Source organism: Talpa occidentalis, unplaced genomic scaffold (assembly GCF_014898055.3).
Source record: "Talpa occidentalis isolate TD23 unplaced genomic scaffold, MPIMG_talOcc4v2.1, whole genome shotgun sequence".
NCBI lineage: Eukaryota > Metazoa > Chordata > Mammalia > Eulipotyphla > Talpidae > Talpa > Talpa occidentalis.
The window spans coordinates 53,428,211-53,454,579 of NW_026555331.1; the positions used below are offsets into that span (position 1 = coordinate 53,428,211).

Consider the following 26,369-nt stretch of genomic DNA (forward strand, 5'->3'; position numbering starts at 1 on the left):
GTGTAATGTGAGATATTTACCTAGTTTCATTCATTTGTATGTGACGGTCCAATTTTCCCAATACCATTTATAAAAGAGTCTTACATTGTTCCAGTGTATATAGTTTACTCTTTTGTCATAGCTTAGTTGTCCATTTGAATGTGATTTTATTTCTGGCTCTCTATTTCTATTTCTATTCTATTTATTTCTATTTTATTGGTCAATGTTCCTGTTTTTATTCCAGTGTATGCTGCTTTGATTATTATGGCTTTATAGTACAGTTTGAAATTTGGAAGTGTGATGCCTCCATTTCCTTCCTTTTTAGTCAGGGGGGCTTTGGATATTTAGAGTCTTTTGTGGTTCATGCGAATTGCAGTAATATTTGAAAAATGCAGATTATTTTTATTTAAGAGTAATAAAGACCCTAGAGATTGAGGAGAACCTCTAGCCCTTCTCTCAGTCCTGTTTCCTTCCCCTAACTGAAGAAGAGATCATCACTTTCTAAGCTTTCACTTTTTCCCTAATGAGAGAAGCATCACTGCTCCCCTTTTTATGACCTAGAATAACGTCATGGGGTGGCAGACATCATCATCCAGGTGCAGGTTTATATGTGAAGATGAGGTCTCTAAGAACTCTGAGAGGAAAGGTGAAGTCATCCCCTCCTTGTCCTATGAAGTGATGTCTCTCTTATCTCCTGGCCTGTGAGCCCCTCACTTAAAGGTTTATACCCCTTATTCATTGTAGCTCCTCCTTCCCAAGTGTGTACATTATTAAATTGATTTTTTTCCCTTTGCTCATCTATCTAATGATTGTTTTGATAACTTGCCCAGCTTCAGAAGAACACAGAGGGAGGGGGAATTTCTCTTGTGCCCCAACAATATCATTCATGTGCAGCCTCTGAGATGCCCTTGAACACTGAATTGTGATGGGTCCATGGCACATTAAGAGTTCAGTGAAATTCAAGAGAGTACAAGTTAAGCATGTTACAGCTACAACTGAGTAATTGGGCCAGATAGAGGCCCAGAGAAGTGACACTGGTTATTTAAACCAGAACTTGCCTCAAACATAGAAAGAAGACAATGCTTTTTAAGAGCTTGCAAGATTGTAAGAGTTTACAATGCAAGGGGTTAAGTACAGCACTATGAATCTGGTGAATCCTCTCATCCTCCCACACTTCTGGCCTGTATCCTAGTTCTTGCATGCATGCATAAATAAATCCTTTAAAAAAAAAGCTTACCATGCTTTCGAAGACGAACAAACCTATCATATCCTGTCTTAGTTACATGACTTTTATTACCTATTTCATTAATGCTGAGACTTTCTCTTACATGGTAGAAAAGGGAAAGATGAAACATCTACATTTAGGCCTTCCTTACACATCAGTATGTCAAAGATAGTGTATCAAAGAGTGAATCATGAGGCTGAGAGGTCAAAAGAGAGGGAAGAGCACAAGGGACTATGGTGATGGATCATGGGTGCTGTGGTGGTGGAAGAACTACGGGGGCTACACCTGAGGGGAGAAAACAAATACTGTACAAAAATGAACAATGATGTAAGAAAATGAATAAATTAAATAAAAGAGTGAATCAAAAAATGAAATAAATACAACCTAAACTATTGTCTTAGGTTTATACACATTTTCACAAAATACACATGTATGTATGAGCTATGAAACACAAATTGTACAATTTTGGTGATTCTGCCTATCAGCTAAATGTTTTTATATTTTTATTTTAAAATTAGCAAGGAACAATATAAAGGAAATCATGAAATGCATGCTAATAATTTGAAATTTTATTTTTTACTTATGACATTATTAAATAGCAAATAAAACACCACTTTTTGTCAAGACAGAGCGTGTGGAAGGAAAATAACACTCTGCTTTAGTGCCTTTTCAACTCTGTTTGAATGAGGGTCCTACCTTTTATTCTGCCCTGGACCCCACAAATTATGTAGCCATAGCTGCCAAAATGTAGTCAAGTTTGAGAATCAGTAGGCTAATCCTTACCTTACATTGTGTTAATACAAAGGTCTCCCCCGCTTCCACTTGCTCTTCAGTGTCACTATGTTTAGTTGTATTTCTGTTGCTTACAGTTCACTTTAGCAGGATGTAACATTTTTCCTCCTATCTTTTCCTTCTTCTAGAAGCCTAGAAATCTGGAATCATATTTGCAAAATCATTTTTCTCATAGAAAGATAAATGATTGAATTCAAATTAAAACTTATTTTTAATGATTATAGGAGCTATCACTTGAAATGGATTATAAACTCCCAAAGGCATGAATTTTTACCCATGACAACTACAACTATATGTGGACTATATGACAGAACTCTACAAATACTGCTGAATTTATTAACCATGAACTTTACAAGAATCTAGTATATTAAAATTTAAGATTACTCCTCTCATAGGCATATACATTCAAGTGAAATATTAGTTACTGTCTGATTAATAAGACATTTTATCTACTGTTTTTTCCCCCCTGTGGGTTCTCAGTTCTCATTTTCCATCTTGGAGTCACTTTATTATCTGTTGGTTGGCACTGTAAAGTTTTGTGACTCACATAATTGTCCTTTGTGGTTATAGGAAGACAGACATTGCAGAGTATTTTAAAAAAGAACATTTATTGGTAAAATTGAGATGTTTATTTGGAGATTTATGATGATTTGGAAATCCTGAGAACTCCAGATTAGTCAGAGGTACTCACTGAATTCTAGAACTGTGATCCCAGGTGGAAGTCATGGACTGTGCCCTACAGATGACCTTGTCTAGAAGCTGCTTTCTTTGTTTGAAAGACCCGGAGTGGAAGCAGTCAGGTAGAACTTCCTACAGTAGCACCTTGGTCGGGCTTGGTTCAGTAGGTTTGTAGTCAGTGAGGATAAGTGTAGATGCTTCCCTGTGAAAAATTGGTAAGGGTCTAAAATGAAGGAAATTGGTGGGACATGTGGGACTCCATAAAACAAAATAATAGGCCTGTTTTTAAAAAATCTGAATAATTTCCAAAATTCTGAGGCAACAAAATTAAAGTGTTTCTGCATTAAGATTCTTTGGACTTCCTGCTTCTGAGTAAATTCTCAGAGCCTTCTTAAAGAGATATAAGTTTAATTATTGCTTAACACTCTCAGCATGAGGACACAGAGGGCCTAGGCACATATACAGTAAACTTGAATTTTTGAAACTACATAATCAGATCAAGTGGTGTTGGCCTCATGGAAATTAAAGAGAAGAGGATTATATTTAGCTTATTTTCAAACCAGTCTTAGTGAGCATCACAGACACGGATATTAATTTTTAAATGAAAAGTAGACTGTTTACCATGCACAAAGGATCATTTGTGCTATCCAAATCTATGCTAATCTCCATTTCAAATCCCTTAGCAACTGTTACTTGGTTAGAAAGTTTCAATTTTCATGAAAGAAAGAAAACTTTCTGAATATATTGCTGTGAAATTTGGTTTGGGCTTCGAGTTGTTATTAAAAAAATTTTTAAATTACATAAATAAGTGGTTGTTTAAAATGAGTTTAAATTATCTTTCATATGCACCAAAATCTTCCTGTCTGTTCCTAAAATTAAATGTTTTAATTATTTTATTAAAATAAACTATAATAAATAGGTATGCCAAAACAAAATAAAATTAGATAAGAAAGGATACCCACAGTTTTTAAAACTAGACATTCATTTATTCTTTTTTTTTTTAATTTTTTTTTTTATAGAGGCATGTTTTATTTATTTATTTATTTGTTTGTTTTGTTTATACATGCACTGGGTACAGTCAGAAGCGCGGGAGGGTGAGAGAATTCACCAGAGCCAGAGCGGGGAGCAGAGCAGGCAGAAGGACCAAGGTACACTGCTGAGGGGAGCAGCGGGCGGCAGGAGAGGTCTGCGCGCCATGTGGGACCCTCCTCTGGTGGCCGGGGAGCAGCCGGGGATCGAACTGGCGCCGCAGAGGCCGCGGGCAGCTTCGCAACCCAGCGCTCAACCACTGCGCCACCGGGGAGGCCCTACATTCATTTATTCTTTTGCTCACTCAACAACTAGTATGCAAGCATTTATCTTGTACTAAATACCCGATGTATGTGGAAGAACAGCTCAAATGCCTGACCTGATGGAATGTGTAATCTGGTGGGAATATGAATTTATAAACTTGTGAATATATGAAATATAATAATTATTACACTGGAGTTATGAAGAACTTTATCACACATTTAAAAAGTTAAATAAAATGGTAAGTTTCTAGGAAAAATATTACCTATTAATATTTAGGCAAGAGGATATAAACCAGTAAAGATATATTAGCAGTTAAAAATATAACAACAAACCACATAAATAAAAATATCAAAAAGATCTATGTTATTCATAGAAACATTCTCCCCAAACTTTAAGGTACAGATATTTCCTGTATTTTACAGCATGCTCTAAATAAATATACGTCAAACATATATTGCCAAATAAATAATGAGAATCAGCAAAGAGGGAATCCTTCCCATGTCCTTTTCCTTTTCTAAGGGTAACCTTGATAGTAAAACCAGGCAAGAACAGTGCAAGAATAGGAAGTTATAAATGAATAATAATATTTATGAAATAGATGTTCACTTTAGATTAATATATGTATAATATATGATATTTGTGTATGGTGAGGTATATAAATATATGTGCTTAACATAGTGCTTGATGATCAACTTTAGCTCAGGAATATAAAGAAGTTTTAAAATTAAATAATTGGTATTATTCTCTACATTAAATATTAAATAACAAAGCATTTGTTTCAATGGGTGCAAAAAAAATTTGATCAGCCTCTTCTTCATTTCATTATAAAAACTCTCAGTAATGCAGAAACAGCAGTAAAGTTCTTTCACTTGATAAAATCAATTCATCAAATTCTACGGTAAGAGGATACCTAATGATGACCATATGATTTCCCTTTGAGCAAGAACCTATCTTGTTCATCACTGTTCTGATGGTAAAAGCTAGTTGTAGTAAAACAAACATACAAACAAAAGATATAAAGCTTGAAAAAGCAAAACAACACTTTCAATATTTATATATTTATGATGAAAATCCAAGAGAATCTTATTAGAACTATTAAGAGAATATGGCAAAGATTCTAAACAAAATGCCAGTATATAAAAATGAATTGTATTAAAATACCATAACAACAAAAACTGGGAAATATAATTAAAAAAATTTTATTTTACAATAGTAATAAAAATTCTCATGTGCCTAGGTACACATCTATGAGAACACATGGAGTAGTTTTAGCTGTTAGTAAAACAAAATCAGAATTAAATCATCAGGACATTTATTATTAGTTAAGAAAAGGTTTGAAGTTTGTTGGCAGCTCAAAAATGTCGACAACGATCCAGACTCTGAACTTTTAATTTTTGTTCTGCCATCAAGACTGGATTTGCGGGAGTGTGAGCTGTAAAGTGACTCAGGGTTCAATAGCTCAGAGAAACTCCTTGCTTGGTTTATGTGCTCTGCTGTTGCTGTTTCGAAAGTCTTGATAATTTTGTCTGTCACTACCATTTGTATGTAGTTTTTGTGATATCTCATGAGCACAGAATGCCAGCAGACCACTATGCACAGGAGTTCAGTGACATTAGTGAGTACTAGTTAGGCATGTTACATTTACACTGAATAGCTGGAGAGATGGCAGTCCCAAAAGGCTACATTTCCATTTCAACCAGAACTTTTTCAATTACAGAAAGCTGGCAATGGTATGCTAAGAAATATGAACAACCAAGAAACCCTATCGTATCTTTTCTTCTGTCCCTTCTCTATACTAGCTATTTCATTTATGCTGAAAATGATAACATAGAAAGAAAGGGAAAGATAGGATGATCTGTTGTATCTTTTCCTTTTGCTTCTTCCTTACTTGTTAACCCAAGGTAGAGCGTGGTGGGAGAGTGTATGCAATGAAGATAACTATAAAGACTATTGAGTTCGTCTTGAACAGTGCATCCACTCTGCTCATGAGAATGAAATACATATGCATGTACCAGTTCTGAAATACAAACTGTGAAATTTTGGTATTTCTGCCTGTGAGTCAACTGTTCTTATAGTAGCATTTAAAATAGGCATTTCACAATATAAAGAAAATGACAAAGTTCATGCTAATAACTTCAGGTTTTAAATTTTCTTTACTGAGAACACTTAAAAAAAATCCTAGCAAGTTAAGTGAGTTATTTTATATATTTAGCAGTATTTTTTTTTCCTTGCATTTTGAACAAGGGACCTTGCATTTTTATTTTTGTATTTAGCCCTGCATGTTCTGTGGCTGACTCTGTCTGCTACCCTCGGCTTATTGCTAGCCCTTCTCCCAATTCTCCTAATAGTTACCCTATAATTACAAGATCACCCCCAAAGGAATTACCCTGGATTCCCTGGAAAAGAGGGTAGATCCATCCAAGGTAATATCTGGCAAATAATGATGTCAAGGCCAGGAATTGGCAAACTTCTTCGGCTGAAAGACTAAAGCCTCTGGAGGCACAGAGGCTTTCTTGCAACTAGTCAACCTTCCTGCTGTAGTGTGAAAGTAGATACAGACAGTATGTAAATAAATGGGCATATCTGTGTTCCATTAAAAGTGTCTTTACAAAAATAAGAGTAGGATAGTTCTGGCCTGTCTTCCATAATTTGCTGATCCCTGCATAGAACATAATTTTGCTTTCAATACTAAATGGTGGAACATGGGGTGATGATAGAGAGTAGCTGCCATTTATTGAATGCCTACTGTCTGCTCCTCAGTTGAAATTGGGCATGTTGCCATTTCTAAAAATTATTTATATTTTGCTATCCAGGAAGAAAAGGAAAAGCTTATTAGGAAGTTGAAGAAATTAATTTACATAAATAAAGACTTGATTAAAAGGAAAGATTTATAAATACATAGACAGAAAGGTTTAATATTGTAGAGATGTCACTTTTCTCCAAATTTAGCCATTAATTTCAATTAAAATTCCTGCAGATTTTTCATGGAATGTGACCAGCTGTCCTTAAAGTTTGTATGGAAAAACAAAGGATTAAGAAGAGACTAGACAGTTTTGAAGATGGATAACAGAAATAGCTGGGGAATTTCCCTACCAAATATTGTTACAAAGCTGAACTAATTAAGATGATATTTGTTCTGAACTAGAAAAATGACCTAATCAGCAGAAGAGTATGTTCAGGAACAGATCAGATAATACTTGGTGGAGGAGGATTAACAAAAAGGGTGATGATAGATGAGTCAATACATAATGCTGGGGAGAATTAGTAATTTAATTGGAAAAAATTAGATGTTTGCCTCATCCAAGTCATAAAAACAAACTACAGGTGAATTAAAGACCTTCATGTGAAAAGCAAAACAGTAATACTTTTGGTATAAATTGAAATACTTCTGGTGGAGTAATTTTGAAGTAGAAAAAGTTAAAAAAGTAAGACACAAAAAGCATAAGCAAAAAGAAATATTTTGATGAATCTATTTTCATCAAAATGAAAATAGAAGTATCAGAATAGAAGTATCAGAATCAAACTGAAAAGACATTCCAGGGAGTGGACATGAGTAAAGCATATAATGAAAAAAAAGATTCAATCTGGAATATATAAAAACAACTGGAGAAAAGTGGGTGAATGATGTGAACCAGAAATTCTCAGAGAACCTTCAGAGGCTCACAAACATGTGAAATTGATTCTCAGTCTCCCTAGTATCAGAGAAATGGAAATTAAACAGCAATCAGATTTTATGTTCTCTCCATTAGTTAGCCAGTAATTTTTAAGAAGTGACAATTCAGGAGTTGGCAAGCATGTGGGACAAGTAAAGCTCTTGCCACTGCTGGTGGGATTATAAACTAACATAACTACCTTACAAGTAAAGTGGGTAAAATCTAGTAAAGTTGAGGATGTGTGTGGCATGTACACTAGGGTAATGATTCTTTGTCAGATTCAACAATCTCCTTTAATAACAAATATTTTGTAACACCCAACATAACCTTCTTTATGAGTTCAAAAAGAAATGAGCATAATGTCATTATCTAAATATAAAGGAGAAATAAAATAACATAGTAAAATACCTATTTCAATAAGTACTTGCTTGAACACAGCTAAACTAGAGGGATGAAGAAGCACAAAAAAGTGCATGTGAATTTTACAATTACAGACTGCTGGTTTTTTTTTTTAAAGATTTATTTATTTATGCATACAAGAACTGGGGTAAGACCAGAGGTGTGGGGAGTGAGAGAATTCACCAGAGAAAGAATGGGGAACAGAACAGGCAGACTGACTGAAATACACTGCTGAGGGGAGCAGTGGGCAAGTCAGGAGAGGTGTGCTGCGCCATGTGGGTATCTCCCTGGCTGAGGATTGAACTCGTGCTGCAGTGGCTGCGGATAGCTTCATAGGTTGCATCTTAACCCCCTGCACCACCAGGGAGGCCCTATACACTGTTGTTTTAGCCACACAAATGTTACATTACTGTAGTAGAGAGAGTTTTCTAAATGGACAACAGTTATTAAAGAAGTGAACAATATGCAGTCTTTTTCCATTTGCACGGTAGTTACATTTCTTGGACATCCAGTGCACGTGAACACTAGTTTGTGTTGATGTATAAGATGGAGTCAAGTTCTAGACTTGGATGACATAAAAACAGGGTTCTCATTTAAGCATATGTTCCACCATAGTATACAGAGCAAGTCTTCATGCTCCCTTGGCTTCAGCACAGGAAATGCCACTATATTGTCATTATAGTGACAATAAAAATTTCCCCCACAAAATGCTGTAATATTTCCCATGAGGTGATCCTGTCTTGTTGGGAACGGATATTCAACAAAAACTTTCATGTGGGGGCCTCGCTGGTGGTGCAAGGGGTTAAGCACCACACTATGAAGCAATCCGCAACCTCTGTAGCACGAGTTCGATCCCTGGCCGGCCAGGGAGCAACCCACATGGCGAAGCAGACCTCTCCTTCCTCATCTGCTGCTCCCCTCTGCAGTGTGTTTCAGTCAGTCCGTCTGTTCTGTTCCCCACTCTGTCTCTGGTGAATCCTCTCACGCCCCCACATCTCTGGCCAGTTCTTGTATGCATAGATAAATAAATCTTAAAAAAAAAAAAAAAAACTCTACTGTGGGCACAAGCAGCAATTTGAAGGCATATTCACTGCTACATTCTTTGCCATAGCAAATAACTGGAAATAGTGTAAACATTCCTTAGCAGAATAAATTTGTGTGTGTGCATGTGTGTGTGTGTGTGTGTGTGTGTGTGTGAGAGAGAGAGAGAGAGAGAGAGAGAGAGAGAGAGAGATCTATCATCTCTGTGTATCGCTTTGGCATATTCACACAATGAAATTTTAGACATTAAAATAATAAATTAGAGTTACATGTATTACAGTGAATTTACCTAAAAAACAACATAGTAAGAAAAAACATTACAGTATACTGTAAATAGTATGATGTCTTTTAAATAGACTTAAAACATTCACAACAATAGTCTATCTTAATGTATAATCCATACTGAGCAAAAGTATGAAAAATGTGCCTCAGCTTGAGAAATACCCAATTCTGGAAAGTGGTTACCACTGGGGAGTGAGCCAGAGAGAAATGCGATGAAATGAGGGTGGATAAACAGCAGAATTTTGCTGCATTTTGTAATGTTTTGCTTCTTAAAAATAAAAGAATTGAAGAAAATATTGCAAAATATATCCTAATACATTTGGTAAAACTGGCAAGTAAGCGGGTGTCACTTTTTCACGCTGCTTTTTTGTGTTTTTTAAAATACTTCATTACACAAATTTAACTAGCCTTGATGGCAGCCTTTGATATATTTTATAGGCCATATCCTATATTTTAATGTTTTGATTTGTGTAAAATGATGTAGATGATGAGTATCTTCCAGACATTATACCCTTTCTCCTGGCTTTTGAACATGACCCATGGAGCATTAAGTGGGGCTGTGACACTTGGGTGAACAGTGGCAGGAGTGGCACTTGCTCTCTGGTTCTGGGACTGCTGCTGGGCTTACAGTCTCCTCCTGAACCTTAGAGTCCTTGACCAGCCCTTGATATTGCAATTTCTGTTCTCTATACTGTACATGGTGCTACACCAAACAAACCACAATCTTCTTTTTTGCCTCTGCTTAGAAACACTTATGGCCATGCCCACCACTAAGGTTGCTTAGTTGTGCTGCAAAAAAGAAGATTGAGGGAATTAACACATACCTCAGCCTCTGCAGCAAGTCCTCCTTCTGTAAACTATAACACTTATCACTCTGTTAGTTGCGATGCCTATTCCTATCATGTGCACAATTGAGCTGCCTTGCTCAGTCCTTGTTTATGTCTATTATGATAGTATAATTATTACAACATCCCCTTTCTTAAAATGTCTTAGTTTATAAAATGAATTTTATCATCACTTTATTTCTAACACATGGGATTATGCATCTTTACAAAAACAAACTTCTTATTATTCTCCAAAGTAGTTTCTAATGAAAACAATGGCCTAAAGTAAGCTTGCATTGAGGGAACAGGTGATATTCATTTATTCTTTATGTCTTCAAATAAAAATCAAGCAGAAAATGTAAATGTGATATTAGGTATGCCAGATTACAACTATTGGTTGTTGGATATGTTTGCATGTACTTTATTATTTGATAGTGAAGAAAATAAAAAAAAATTAAATATTCAAAATATTTCTTGTTTTATAAGTTAGAATAAAGTACAAGTTGTTCATTACTATCCTACCAAATATTTACTTTGCTACAACGCACTTTCTTAATAAAGGAAGAGATAGTGCAGAATTACAGTTGGCAAGTCCAGTTGGGCTAAAAACTTGGAACTTTAGTTATAGTTGTCTTTCACCATACCTCAACTCTTAATTCATGAGAAAATCCATCAAATTACATCCCAAATCTGAGCATACTTCACTATCTTCACCACTTGTGCCCTGGCACAGCCTGCAGCATTTTTCTCCTGAACTATTGCAGTAGCCTCCTGCCTCAGTCCTTAGCCTTTGAGCACCCACTCTTCCTCCAAGTGAAACCTTCACATCATTCTTATCTCCCTCACAATGAAAACATCTCACACACCTCCCACCTCCTCCCCCACTGTTTGTTCTCCAGGGACACCGACTTTTTAAAAAATATTTTATTTTACATAGTTGTTATATCATTTTTAATTTTTGCACAATGTATACATTTTTATTTTGGTTATATTCCCCATATAATTCCCAACCCCCTTATTTTGGCCCTAATCCCTCCCCTCCCCCACTACCCCCTGCTATAGTGTGTCTCTGGTTTATAGTTACTTGTTGATTTTGATTTTTTCTTTATTATAATTAAATAGCAGCACTATTTACAATAGCTAAGCTTTGGAAAAAACCCAAATGCCCAAAAATAGATGACTGGATCAAGAAGATGTGGTACAGATACACAATGGAATATTACTCAGCAATCAAAAAAGATAAACTCATGCAATTTGCAGCAATATGGATGGAGCTGGAAGGGATCATGCTCTGTGAAATAAGTCAGGGAAAAAATAAAGAAAAATACTGGATGGTCTCACTCATAGCAGGAATTTAGAAAACCTAAATTAGGGACCAGGAAAAAGACTAATTATAATAAAGACACTGACTTTGCTGCTCTTCCTCAACTGTATGAAGTGCCAGCCTCAGAGCCTTTGCTCTCTCACTGCCTCTGAATTCATACCCTCAGAGAGCCATGTGGCTGCTTCCTCATTTCCTCTGGTCTCAAATATTCCATCTCAGAACGGATGTCCATAGTGACTCTACCTAAAATAGCAGCAGCCTCCCATGCCGCCTCTAACCCCAACTCTTTATTTTTTCTAACACTTTCATTTCCTGACCTGTCACATTTTTATGTTTATGTCTAGTCCCAGAAGAGCAGGACTCTAGCTCCTAAACGAGACCTCATCACACAATACTGGGGGAGGACGGGGAATTGGTGAATTGGGTGTAATCCTGATTGTGTCCTTGAGTCAATTTCTCCCACATGAAGAACATTCACTTTGTGTGTGCTCCAAAGTCAGTTTTATAAGGTAGTATGCAGCATATGCTTTATTTAATTCCAGGAAAACCCATAAGTCTTTGTTTTTAAACAACAATATAACAGGTGGATTTATTGGCACCGAAGTCAATGAGCTGGTTTGTCCTTCCTGCCACTCCCATTGAATTCTCTTGGAAGCATAAAAATTGATGCAGAGTTTCTTCCAACAACACTAGAAACCAGGAATAGCAAAATATCTTGCCAGACACTGGGAAGAATTTCAGAAACCACAACACAGATGGGGCTGGATTGACAAACCATTAGTGGCTGACACATACTTTTTGAAATTGCTGAAACAGAACAGCAGGGTCAGACAGGAAAAGGTTAGGGCACCAGGTGTCCAGTTTGGACTCTGACAGTCTGTAGGAGCTTTCTGCTGATGAAATAAAGATGAAATATAAAAATAACCACTTAAAAATTAAGATAAGTTTATTATAACATGATTTAGACTCAATGCTATGCAGCATATTGGGTTTTTATCTAATATTTATAAATAAAGGAGGTATATTTATAATATGTGATATATAGAATTTTATGCAGAAGTTATAATATGGGCTGCTATTAACCTATTTGTAGATTGTATATTTTCTATCTATACATCTTATGTATGCATTTCAGGGAACATATATATATATATTTTAAAGATTTATTTGTTTATTTATACAAGCACTGGGTACAGTCAGTAGTGCGGGAGGGTGAGAGAACTCACCAGAGCCAGAGCAGGGAGCAGAACAGGCAGACTGACGAAATACACTGCTGAGGGGAGCAGCGGGCGCGGCAGGAGAGGTCTGTCGTGCCATGTGGGACCCTCACCAGCGGCTGGGGATCGAACAGGTGCTGCAGAGGCTGCAGGCAGCTTCACAGCCCAGCGCTCAACCGCTGCGCCACCAGGGGAGGCCCTCAGGAACGTATTTTTATCAGGTGTGTCAGGTATTTTTGCAGAAAACACACGGCAATTTTTAGAAATGGGAGAAAAGATTTCCAATGATGTTATATATTGGACAAGTTCAGAAGTGAGGCTTAGCAGAGAAGCTTCACTGTACTGAGGGGCCCATACTTTCTGTGGGTGGCCACATCTGTTTTCAAGGGTGACTTAACAGGCACTCAAGCTGCAATTACATGAAGTTACATTCTAAAGAGCACTTGGTTGGTGCTCTGTTGCTACCATCTTGAAATTTTTAATAATTTTATATTTGAACTTGTGTGGGAAGAGAGGAGAGAGATCATTGTGTTTGCTAGTAACTCTCATGCAGCCTTTTCAATGCCTCAGGAACACAGATCTCCAAGGCACCCACAACACATGAGAGTTCAGTGGAACTCATGGAAAGTACAAGTAAGTGTTCTATCAAGTCAGTGAAGAAGATGACAGCCCCAAGAGGCCATGCTCCATCAGAACCAGAACTTGCTTTGGATGCAGAAAGAAGGCAATATTGCTTTGAGGACCGTAAACAACCAAGGAACTCTCATATCCTTGCTTACTGTTAGGAGCTGGAATGTGACCCCTCCCCTTTTTATATTACGAAGTTATGAAATCCTAATTCCCAATATTGGAGAATGTGACTGTATTTGAAGACAGGGTCCTTAAAGAGGTAATTAAGTTAATGAAGTCATTAACATGAACCTCATGAGAAGACCTCCCGAGAAGAGAAACTATGGACACAGACACACACAGAGGGAAAGCCATCTGAAGACATAGGGAGAAGACAGCATCTCCAAGCCAAGGAAAGAGGGCTGAGAAGTAATCTGACCTTGATGGCAAACTCATTTCTGACTTTTGCCTCCAGGACTGTGAGAAGATAAATACCTGTTGAGCAAGCCACCTAGTGTGTGGTACTTTGCTATGTCAGCCCTAGAGAGCTAACACACTTACCATGTTTCTGTTCCATATCAGTCATTTTATATTGGGAATGATGACATGGAGGAGTGGGAAAGATGAAGCAGCCCATAGTTTCTCTTCCTTATGGGTCTTTCTTATTTTTCAATAAGCAAAAGGTAGAGCGTGGCTGGTAGAGAATGTGCATAAATCAAGGAGTGAAATAAAAACAGTTGAGTTAGTTTTGTGTTACATTCTCAATGTTCTGGTAAGAACAAAATACACGTGCATGTATGACTTTGTTAGTTTCAAGCATTCATTGATGCAATTAATGTAAACTATTTCCTTAAGGATCTACATAAAACAAACTTATTTTAAATTAAGGTGAATCAAAACAATAACAATGAATAAAAATAGGAAACAGATTTCTCTTTATAACTGTAAGAGAGATGAATATTAATTTACTGGTAATAATTTGCAATAAATATCTAAGCACTTATGCTGTATACCTTAAACTTATACAGAGCTTGATGTTAATCATATCACAAACTGAAAAAAAAGAAAGGGAAAATATGTTATTTGTTAAAAGCAAATACATTTAGGGTTAAGTGATGCAACATTAGGTTTAATGGAGAAAACAATGAAAAACTAAGAAAACTGTTGACATGGTAAAGGTACAGGAAATAAACATATAAACAAGTAAAAGAAAAGGCAAAACATGTAAGGAATTGACACAACTGTAACTAAATACGTTAGTCACTACAAAGAGCATAAAGGGTTAAACTGCCTATGTAAAAGCTGATCCTGGAGGAATTTTAAACATTTTCAGTTATATTTTGATTGCAGGGATACATGTAGAGTGAAACAACATGTCTGCATATTTCCCTGTATTCAGATTATGAAGTTTTCACTTGGTAAGTATTTTGAAAAGGTACATGGTAAAATTCCCCTTTGGAGTTATGCCTTTCAAGCAAATAGCATTTTGTAGCATAACTTTCTTCATTTATCATCAAACTACTTTCTAAAATATTCAAAGCCACTAGGCCATATAGAATGATTGGTTATTGGTTATTGTAAGCATTCAGACTTGAACACATTTTTGACATGCAAAGGTATGCTTGCATTTCAGGTGTGTGATTTCAAAGGCTTAGCGGTGACTTGTGAATGGGCGGCCAGGCCCTCTTTCCTGGCCGCTTTCCAGTAGCTCTGAGAACCTGCCATAAATATCAAGTCTGTGATTCAAGTGAAAAGTCTAAGATAACAAAACAGGTCCTCTAGTCGGCGCATTGTGTCACTGCTGTCTGTATTCACAAGGACTATTTCTACCAATCCCTGAAACAACAAATAAACCCTGGACTCTATTAAGGCTTAGACTGCCTCCCATATCCACCCCCTTTCTACTGTAATGGGGTCTGTAACTCTTTATTCTCCCCTGGTTTATTGATTCCAGTCTTCTTCCACTACTAGCTCTGTAGTTAGGAGGTGGCATTGATCTTGCTTTTTAAAAATTCTGTTCTGATTCTCTGAGCAGATATATACTCAGAGGACAAGATGCTATTGTGGAAAAATAATGCCCACTCCCCCAACTTCCTCAAAGATGTCCATGTCCTAATCTTGGAATTTGTAAATATGGCAGTTTACATGGCTTAGGGGAATTAAGGTTGAAGATGGAATTGAGGGTATTATTTGACTGATCTTAAATAGGGAGGTTATTCTGGATTATCACAGTGGACCCCATAAATGTTCTAAAAAAGTGGGACATGGAGGAGCAGAAGAAACAGAATTGGGAGATGTATCAAGACAGAAGGACTCAACCCACAGTTTCTGGCTTTGAGGACAGAAAAAGGGGCCACCATACCTCAGAAGCTAGAAAAGGGAGGAAATGTGTTCTCCTTTGGAGTCTTTAGAAAGCAATGCAGCCCAGGGGCCCCTTGATTGTAGCCCAGTGAAAACTATGCTTGATTTCTACCTTGATTCTTTACAGAGCTGCTAGAGAATAAATGTGTGTTGCTTTAAGTCACTACGTTTCTAGTTATTTGTTACTGTAGTAACAGCAAGCTAATACAACCTAGAATAAGAGGAGAGTACATCAGTTTTCATTAGTAAACATTCCCAATCTCAATGCTTAAATTTTCACAATGAAAACTACCATTTAGTTTTATGTGCATCCTAGAGACAGGCAATTATTTTACAAAGGCTCATCATGTTCTCTTCCTGTAAGAAAACAGGATTTTGCATAAAATTTCCTTTTGTCCTTGTTGATTTTTCACATTCTGATAATATGAGCAAATGGAAACATTAAATTTAATGTTTAAATTTAAGTTTAAATTTTCACTTGGGCTCTCTTGGAAATTGAGAAAAAGGTAATCAACTAGGGACTTGAGTGGTCAACATAAATAATACTGCGTTACTTTTTTTTTTCTTACCATGCAGATTGTCTCCCCAAAGACAAGGGAAAAAATGTTACTGCTTTAATTTGAAAAAAAAAAAATGAGCAGATGTTATGTAAATAGTTGCCAGAGAATATATTATGTGCATATCAAAGGAAACTGGAAAACCCTTTCCCATAAGACTACATCTGACCCCTGGAACAGCTGTAGCTCTGTGTTTGAAGAGTTCTGTGGAGGAAGGTCATGGAACACCTCTTGGTCCTAGAGGGGATTCTGTCCTAACCTGTCTGTCTGGCCACAAAGGGTGTGAGTAAATACATTTCAAATGGTTCCAGGTCCCATTACTGGTACTCAAGGCAGGAGGCTTCTACTAGTAAAAGGTCATACTTATCGAGGGTAGTACAGACTTGCTATTAGTAGCCTGCCACTCGGGGAAGGGGGGGGGTAGAAAAAAAAGAGAAAACAATTCACCTGCAATTTTTCATAAACAAGCAAGAGGTGTATATACTGACACATTGTCTCTACTTGCAAAACTACAAATTGCCTGTTAGGACCCATCTATCCATTGTCTCAGGTTCCTCACTTCTCCTCCTGAGACAATGGAATTTGCCAGCAGGTACACCTCAGATCTTCTTCCCAGTTTAACCGTGAATCCCTTCCCAGTTTAACCGTGAATCCATGTTACTCTTTCCCCACACCTATTTCTGCCTGGGAAGTAAGCATAGAAAAGGTTTTTGGCTTAGCTCCAGGTTCATATCACTGTGACTGGGGCTGTGGCTCCTTCATCTGATGCCCTTGTGATCCACATGACCCTCTGCTTGGGAATGCCGTATTCCAGAAGGTCTTCATTCTCCCAGCCTCGATTGTTACCACAGTAGCCAGTACTTCAATTGCCATTAGGAAAGCGTTTGAAAAGCTTCTGCCTCTTAAAACTAACAACAAAGTAAAAATCAAAAATCAACAAGCAACTATAAACCAGAGACACACTACAGTGGGGGGAAGAGGGAGTAGGATGAAAACAAGGGGGGTAGGAATTGTATGGGGACTATAACCAAGATGAAAATGCATACATTATGCAAAAATGAAAAATGATGTAAAAATATATAAAATGAAAAAAAAAGAGCAGAATAGAGTAGGAAAAAAAAACCAAACCTAATAGTTTGCTAGGGTTCCAGAAATTTTCACTGGCTTCTAGCAAATGACAATTTCAAACCATAAAAACCAATTGTTTTCGGGCCTCCCCGGTGGTGCAGCGGTTGAGCGTTGGGTTGCGAAGCTGCCCGCAGCCTCTGCGGCGCCGGTTCTATCCCCGACTGCTCCCCTGCCATGGGAGGAGGGTCCCACATGGCACGCAGACCTCTCCTGCCACCCGCTGCTCCCCTCAGCAGTGTACTTCGGTCCTTCTGCCTGCTCTGCTCTCTGCTCTGGCTCTGGTGAATTCTCTCACCCTCCTGCGCTTCTGCCTGTACCCAGTGCATGTATGAACAAAAACAAACAAACAAATAAATGAATGAATAAAATACGTGCCTCTTTAAAAAAAAAAAATCTTAAAAAAAAGAAAAAAAAAACAATTGTTTTCTTTTTCCCACAGACATACAACTTTAATTGTTTAATGCTTCAATGAATTGATGGTCCTTTACTAGGCTACCTTCATGCAGAAGCTTTATCTACTTTGATCTTAATATTGAATGAAGTGAAGTATGTAAAATATGAGGCAGCTCACACTTCTCTTGTGCAGCTTGTTCTAATGGATCCATCATTACTAACCAGGTGAGTCATGTAGTGAACCAATGAAGCTTCCTATTTGCACCCGGCACTATAGGTAGTCACTGACAGACATTTGAAAGTGATTCTCTTCTGAGTAGGGAGAATTATGGTTTTATTTTATTTTTTTTAAAGATTTATTTATTTATGCATACAAGAGCCTGGGTACAGGCCAGAGATGTGGGGGAGGGGTGTGTGTGAGAGGATTCACCAGAGACAGAGTGGGGAACAGAACAGGCAGACTGACTGAAATACACTGCTGAGGGGAGCAACGGGCAAGATAGGAGAGGTCTTCTGTGTCATGTGGGTTGCCCCCTTGCTGGCCGGAGATCGAACTTGTGCTGCAGAGGCTGCGGACTGCCTCATAGCGCAGTGCCCAACTCCTTGCGCCACCAGGGAGGCCCGAATTATGGTTTAAAAAAAATCATAATTAACATCTTTTATTTATATAGTGTTTTATAGCTTAGCAAATGTTTTCCTATTTGATTTATTTTACTGTCACAAAAACTGTGAAATTTGCAGAATAGTTATTATCTTATTTTACTGAGGGAAACAGCAACTCCTAGTTAGTAGTTAGCATGTCTTGCAATTGAGACTGGAAACCAGTTTTATAAATTCTGCCTTGAGTGTCCTATTATTATACCATCATCCTTAAATACGCACAGGAATACAGTGCTGTCTCCTAAGAAGAAGGGAATACTTGCTCTCCAAGAGACCTTTCACCATTTAAGAAACTTGGCCCTGCCATTTGCAATACCCGTCCCTGGGCAGAAGTCCCTACAGCCATTACTGCAAGTATTTATGTGCAGGTCTTTCACTCTACCTAGACTTTGTATGCCATGAAGGAGGAGTTTATATTTTTTAGGACTTGGCATATAGCAGATGTTCAATAAATCACTGATAACAGTAGTTAACATTTATTTAGGGATTCTTATACGCTATGCAGTTTTAAAATGCTTTTACTGGGCCTCTCTGGAGGTGCAAGGGCTTAAGTCTCAGCACTATGAAGCTATTCATGCCACTGTACCATGAGTTCAATCCCCGGCCAGGGAGCAACCTACATGGTCCAGCAGACCTCTCCTGACTCGCCAGCTGCTCCCCTCAGCAGTGTACTTCAGTCAACCCACCTGTTCTGTTCCCTGGCCTGTACCCCAGTTCTTGTGTGCAAAATGATTTTTTTTAAAAAAAATAAAAATGCTTTTACTTAATGCATTTGTTTTTCACAAATGCACTTTGTGAATCTATATACTCCTCAATTTTAAAAATAAAGAAACTGAGTCACAGGCAAATAACTGCCCAGAAAACACAACTAATGGTGCAGTCTTACTGTTGAGTCCCTACTCTTAATCACACTTTGATATGGCTTGTTGATACAATTTTGCTGAGCAAATGATGAGTGGTCTGTAAGGAGGTACCTCTTCCTTGGGCATAAAGAATTCCATTTTCTTTTAGATATCTTTGCATGGCAATCCTCTAAAACACTATTATAGTCTTTGTTGATATCTCTATCACAGAACTAAATCTCACGCTGGTGAAATAAATGCATTCAGTACAATTCAATTTGCATTCGATAAAAAATTTCCATATAATTCAAATCAGGTTTACTGAGAATGCCTGGAGAATTGATGGACTCAGATTGACAGAGCAAAGATGAGAGAACTTGAAAGAGAAATTGGCAAATGCATAGAATACTTGAAGACTGAATTTTGCTACCAGATACAGAATAACATTAAGTCTTCCCATTGAATGTCACCATTGCAGTTGCAAATACTCAAATTAATCTGGAAGCTAAATATGAATTTATCTAATCTTATCAATTACTCCAATCAGTGGGCATTCACACCAAGTGAAACTTGCACCCAAATATGGTTCTCAATTTCTTAAATATCTTTCCCCACTAAGCTTTTCAAGTGCTGAGTTCATGCCACTGCTTATTAAGTATCTGAACAGTATGGGTGGACTCTACCAGTTCTCTTTGGGCAAATCTCAGTAATCTTCTTGTTCAGATTCAGAAATATTCTTTTGAGACCCAGATGGACTTTGTCTTGTCTGTTTCTTTCCCAAAGTTTCTTTACTGGTTTCAAATTTCCTATATTTTAAATAAAGACAATAGTTGCACCTACCTTCATTATTGAGGTCATAGGATAAGCTGCCATGACAAAAAGAACCTCTCAGTTACAGAATCTCGAACATGATAATGTCACTTCTTTCTTATTAAGTAGACCAGAGGTAGGAGGCAGTCCAGTTTAGGCAGAAGCTTGCTCCAGAAGGTCATCAAGGCAACAAGGTTTTTTTTCTTTACCATGATCATGAATATTGTCCTCATTTGACCATGACCATGCCATGCTTTAGCCCACTGGAGGTGGAAAATGAGAAAAAGAGGGCAAAGAATATCTTTATGAGGGATCTGACCAGGAAGTCGCTCATATCACATCCAGTTACATTATCTTGACTGGAATTTAATTACAAGGCCCTACCTATCAACAAGGGAGGCTGGGAAACATGTTCTGAAGGTGAACATCCATGTGCCTAAATAAAACTTGGGTTGGAAGTTTCTTTTTTTTTTTTTTTTTAAAGATTTATTTTTTATTTATTTATACAAGCATTGGGTACAGTCAGAAGCGTGGGAGGGTGAGAGAATTCACCAGAGCCAGAGCGGGGAGCAGAGCAGGCAGAAGGACCGAGGTACACTGCTGAGGGGAGCAGCGGGCGGCAGGAGAGGTCTGCGCGCCATGTGGGACCCTCCTCTGGTGGCCAGGGAGCAGCTGGGGATCGAACTGGCGCTGCAGAGGCAGCGGGCAGCTTCGCAACCCAGCGCTCAACCGCTGCACCACCGGGGAGGCCCTGGAAGTTTCTTACTAAATGAAAGAAGGGAGCAGAATCTTCTATGCTAACTGGAAAGTTTGTCCCAAGGACTAATTAAATTAATATACTTAAAGTACCAAATGAATGTTTTCAATGTTTGTGTTAATCTGGTATCTGTTGTTATCATTGAGCAGTTATACCTGGTAATTTTATTAATACTCAGAACAACTTTATGTAGATAATATTCTGATTTTACAGAGAAGACACACACACACAGAGCTACACATGTATTAACACACATGTCTGTCTGATTCTAAAGGTTGTTTCGCCATTAACTTCATCTCTCCTCACACCTACAAGTCCTTATATATATATTTAAATTATTTATGTATACAAGAAATGAGGTGTAGGCTAGAGGCATGGGGGGTGAGAGGATTCACCAGAGACAGAGCAGGGAGCAGAACAGGTGGATCTACCAAAATACACTGCTGAGGGGAGCAGCGGGCAAGACAGGAGAGGTCTGCTGCATCTTGTGGGTTAGTTCCCTGGCAAGGGATCAAACTCATGCTGTGGTGGCTAGCAACAGCTCCATAGTGCTGAGACTTAATCCCTGTGCCACTAGGGAGGCCCAAAAGGTCTTCTTTTAAAGAAATATTTCCATCTGAGAGGGGCCATGTTAGAGATAAATGAGAAAAGTGGTTGGATAGACCTGGAAAGAAAAGTTGTCAGGTTGGAGGCTTGAAAATTTAGGTTTGATGTGTTGAGCAAATTACAGCCAAGGGGAGTTCTTGAATGGAGTGATGCAACAAGAGGTATTCTGAGGATAATCATCTCAACAGGTAGATGTTGGCCTAAAGGGAAGGAGGCTAAATGATGATGTCATAAGCTAGGCATGAAAAACTGTAAAGGCAAGAAACAGGGCTAAGAGAATGAAAGGAACAGATTGAATCGAAGAGACATTATGAACAAAAGTGTGGAAAGTTTTTACTATGAAAGTATTTTGAGGTATGTGGGAAGTCATTTTCAAATACACTGTGACATTATCTTTAACAAAACACTTTGAAGAAATAGACTCTTATATCTCTTTGAACACTTGACTCATGCCATGATTCCCCAAATAGCTTTTTTTAAAATTTTATATATTTTTGCCTCAATTTTCATTTTTGCACAATGTATGCATTTTCATCTTGGTTAGATTCCCCATACAATTCCCACCCCCTTTATTCCTAAATAGCTTTTAAGGTCTCCAAGTTGCAAATTTAAGACACTCTGGAAATTTTGATAAGATTAGTAGGAAGAAGTGATGGGAAGGAATCCTGATTTGGGAACTTAAGTAATGTTTTAAGTTTTCCATAAGCCAGACTCCCTGTATTGTTATATTCCATTCAGTTGAAGTATGCAGCAGGTATCAGAAGCAAAAGGCCAGATTTGGAGTGAATGCAAACATCTGAAGCTATGATAACAGATTAGATTAATTAATAAATATATATAGTATATCTAATCTGAAGTTAGCTATCTTAATTAGACTATGGAATCATCTTTCAAGAAAGACTTGGAAATTGAATTTTCATACCACCCTAAGTAGACAATGTGAAGATGAAGAGAAGTCAATAATGGAAAAAGAGACAGAGTAAAGCAAGAAAGATAGCCTAATGGAAAAAAGATTGAAATTGCATTTAATTCTGATTCTGTCATATCCTCAGTGAGTTTGGGCAGTTCTCTTAGGCTATCAGTAGGAAGTGGCTGGAGAATGTGAACTCTGTTTTTTTAAGAGATGAAGATTTGATGTTCTAGTTAGAAAGTGTGGGAGAGTTTCAAGAATGAAATGTTGGTTAAAATTGTCAAATACAGTGACAGTCCACCCATCCCTTTCCTGCACCCCTGTCTTTGCCACCCCTCTTCAAAATTCTCACGCCACAAAAGAAACATTGTTGAGACTGTCACTAGAAGTGACTGCATAATAACGTTGGATATTCCCTCAGAATTTAAAGAAAAAATTGTTACATTACATAATCTGACAAATTTTGCTTCTTTCAATTCCTTCCCAAGTCTAAATAAATGCATAAATAGCAGATTGGCAATCCCAAATGCAAAAATAGGCAGGGAGTATATTTTTTTCTACATTTGGGATATTGTCCACTAAGAGATAGATCATGAAGGCACCTTGACACAATAGCGTATTTGAGATTTAAAATCTTATCTTTTGATTGTAGAGGATTTTGTTTTTATGGGAATAAGTTTGATTTTACCAGGTTATCTCTATTAGCAGTTCATGGTTCCTAGGGTTTTCCCCCCTTTTTCAAAATGAAATTCAAGGGCCTATTGTATAAACATGATACTGAATCTACCCACTGCCAAACCCTGGGGCTCTCTAGTATATTAATCCAATCCCCTCACCAAAGGAAAGAAATTCAAGACTAGCAAGCATTAGTATTTGATGGAAAAATAAAATTGTTCTCAGCTGAATTAAAAAAAAAAATCTTGCTAGTAACCAATTTAGCAATGTATTAATAAAGTTCTTATGAGCCTTTTTATTCTTAATCTTTTATGGATGGTTAATTTCTCAATTCAATTACTTTTTTATTGGGGAAGAGAAATTCGACTTCAGTTTCTCTGTTTAGTTAAAGGGTCTTGCTAATTAAAACAAAACTTTTCCCCAAATTTGTAGATGTTAAATGGTTCTATTTATTTTTTTTTAGGAGACAAGAATCCTGTTTTTGAGATAGTAAAAATTAAACTTTATAAATATTTCTTTAAAAATTATTTTAAAAGTATAACCATTGGTACTTGACTCTGTATGAAAATATTGCTTTTTAGGGTTATTAGTATAATTTTGAGGTCAGAGGTTTAAATCTTGGTCCCATAACTTTCAAGGTGGGTGACTTTAGGAAAGTTATTTAAATTCTCATGATCTTATTTTCCTTACATAAAAAATAGGGTAATAGTATCAATGTCATTGATATGTATGCAATTAGTACACAAAAAGTACTAAAACTTTAATGCTACTCTCTTCTCTATTGTTATTTTAAACGAGGAAAATTAAGAAAATACTAAAACTTGAAAATCAAAGCTCAAATAATTCCTTTAAGCTACCTGAACAGAAGCTGGATATGTTTTTTTTTTTTTTTCTGAAAAAATATCTCAAATGGCCCAAATGAGTAAATATTTCATATTGGAGTTCTTGTTATATTTTCCATTGTACTTTTATGAATTCTAGGGAAAATATCAAAAGATACTATCATCTATCTGGGATAGAAAGAGCAAGGGTACTTGCATAATTGGTTAGAAAATGTTTTAATAAGAAAGCATATTTAAGAATATTTGCCTGTTCTGTTTATTTATATATCTATTTATGTCTAGCCTCATTCTAAAAATAACATGTGGTGGCAATTATAAGATTAAAATTTGGCCAGTTAAACTTAAGAACCTATGGAAATAGAAGTTCGATGTTGCACAGAGATGGGATGGGAAAATATATTAGAAATATAAATATGAATAGTTCCAATTCATTTGGAAAAAGGTAAGTTAGAATAAACAATGGAAAAATAAAACAACACAAACTGAAGTATATATATTAACAAAGTTCTTATAGCTTTATCGTTGTAAGGTTTAATTTGGGACAAGACATAATAATTTTCCTGGACACCAAGAAAATGAAATATCCTACCAAAATAGCTCACTAAAAAGTACCCAACAGCAAAGACCCTCAGAAAAATGAGGATTCGGTATGAGAATTATTTGTGAAAAATGTTTTTCCTAACTCAGGGAAACTTGTAATCTTTAGAAATGATGAGAAATGTTTTAATATTCACAGGCCTATATTTTAATATTTAATATTTTTAATAGTCACAGGCCTATATTTTTCCTTAGGTTTATTTTCAACCCATTTTACTACTATAATTTTTTTAATCAAAACCATTTTAATGGAAATTTGTTCTTGATTGAGAAGAAACTTAAAATGTATTTTTTAAAAGATATTTTCCTTATCAATTGAATAAATACATTAACAAGAAGGAGAACTTAGTTGTACATTTATAAAAGATTCATGTTCTCTTCAACTGTGACCATAGAGTGTTATTTAAAAAACAAACAAACAAACAAGCAGCAAGGATGAGAGACCCTATTTGCCCTATGAATGCATGTGTGATTCTTGGCATATCCACACAATATATATACTTTCTGGGAAAGCCAAGATGAAACAAAAAAAAAAAACAACTTAATCTATTTCAGACTCATTGGAAACAAATAACAGCAAAAACAATAGCAGCAAACAATTACAGAGGTATGGTAAGTGCTCCAAAATTGAAGCAGGTACAGAATTCTCAACACCCCACCCCACCCCCAGTGCCCCATCCCGCCCTCCCGCTCTTTGCTCTTTGTCTCACAGTCTCTTTTCTCTCTCTCTCTCTCTCTCTCTCTCTCTCTCTCTCTCTCCCTCCCCTTCCTCTCTCACATACACCCTAACAAAGAGGTGCATATATGTACAAATAAATTACTTTGGCTCTGCATCTGATTTCATTTATGAATCTGAAGGTAAAACATTAAGATTTCACTCTCAATACTTTCAGCCAATTACTGTCCTATGTGTAATAGTTAATATTTACAGAATAATTTGTGAGGAACATCTTTGTTTAATACAAAATTAAACAATTCTTCATGTGGTGGCTACAGATGACTTCTCTTCCTATTAAGATTTCCTAGGGTTGGTTTTCTACTTTAGTTCTTTATTAGTTGGAACAAACAATCTAGTTTCTTGTTATTCCTCATCTCTAAGCTAGTGTGTGATTGAGAAACCTAAAAATCAATGAAATATTTATTAATGACTATAAGGTGCAAAGCACCATTAAAACCATTTAAATATCCCAAACCTAAATCTAAGCTACTGTTGGCTGCCATAGTCAAATAAGTTTGATAAAACATTTCATACAACCTACCTCTCTACCCTTAAAAATGTACAATGCATATCAGAATATTAAATTTTTATACATATTTATTTAAAGTTGTGTTTAATTTGAGCTTTCCCAAGCTTTATAAAAAATAACTTTCAAAGAACCGCAATTAACATGTTATTGGGCCCGGACTTCCACGGAATAGAATCTGGGATTCTCTTGTAAAGAAAAACAGTTTGAAAATAGCCATGCTTCCCTCCCAAGTCAAATATAAATGACCTTTACAACACATGTCATTATATATTATGCACATGCCCTCCTTTCATGGCTGCAATTAATCAAATGGAAACAAACATATTCCAGTATGTCAGTATCATGGCTTCAGATCAGCCAGTAGGTCTGCTAGCAGAAGACTAGTAAAACCTGTAAAGGCAAGTTCCCTGAAGGATTTTGTAGAGGAAAGAAGGAACATCTTCCCTTGCACTCTGCTTGTGCAGAAGGTGATTGGCTTCGCTTGGTTCTGAGGGAGTTCAAATTGGGACAGTGTTGAGAGTGAGATGTGCACTCAGCAATCACTCAGCACAACTGCCCTGCACAAACTGAGAACTTCCTCTATAGTCAAGGGCTACTCAGGGACCCCTGAAGGACCATCTCCCCCACAGACAATTGAAAAGGTCAAAATATGCTCATTATTTAGTTCC

At 36.9% G+C, this 26,369-nt stretch overlaps 1 long non-coding RNA gene across 1 annotated transcript in view; it reads right to left on the minus strand.

The window, feature by feature from the left end:
• Positions 1-26,369, minus strand: part of LOC119241127 (uncharacterized) — a 178,359-nt gene that overhangs the window by 43,572 nt on the left and 108,418 nt on the right. The window contains exons 4-9 of the long non-coding RNA XR_005124250.2: positions 20,098-20,330; positions 16,909-17,142; positions 14,330-14,369; positions 13,878-14,010; positions 2,688-2,876; positions 1,988-2,136 (exon numbers count right to left, since the gene is read on the minus strand). This is a non-coding gene — a long non-coding RNA (uncharacterized LOC119241127). The remainder of the gene's footprint in view (positions 1-1,987; positions 2,137-2,687; positions 2,877-13,877; positions 14,011-14,329; positions 14,370-16,908; positions 17,143-20,097; positions 20,331-26,369) is intronic.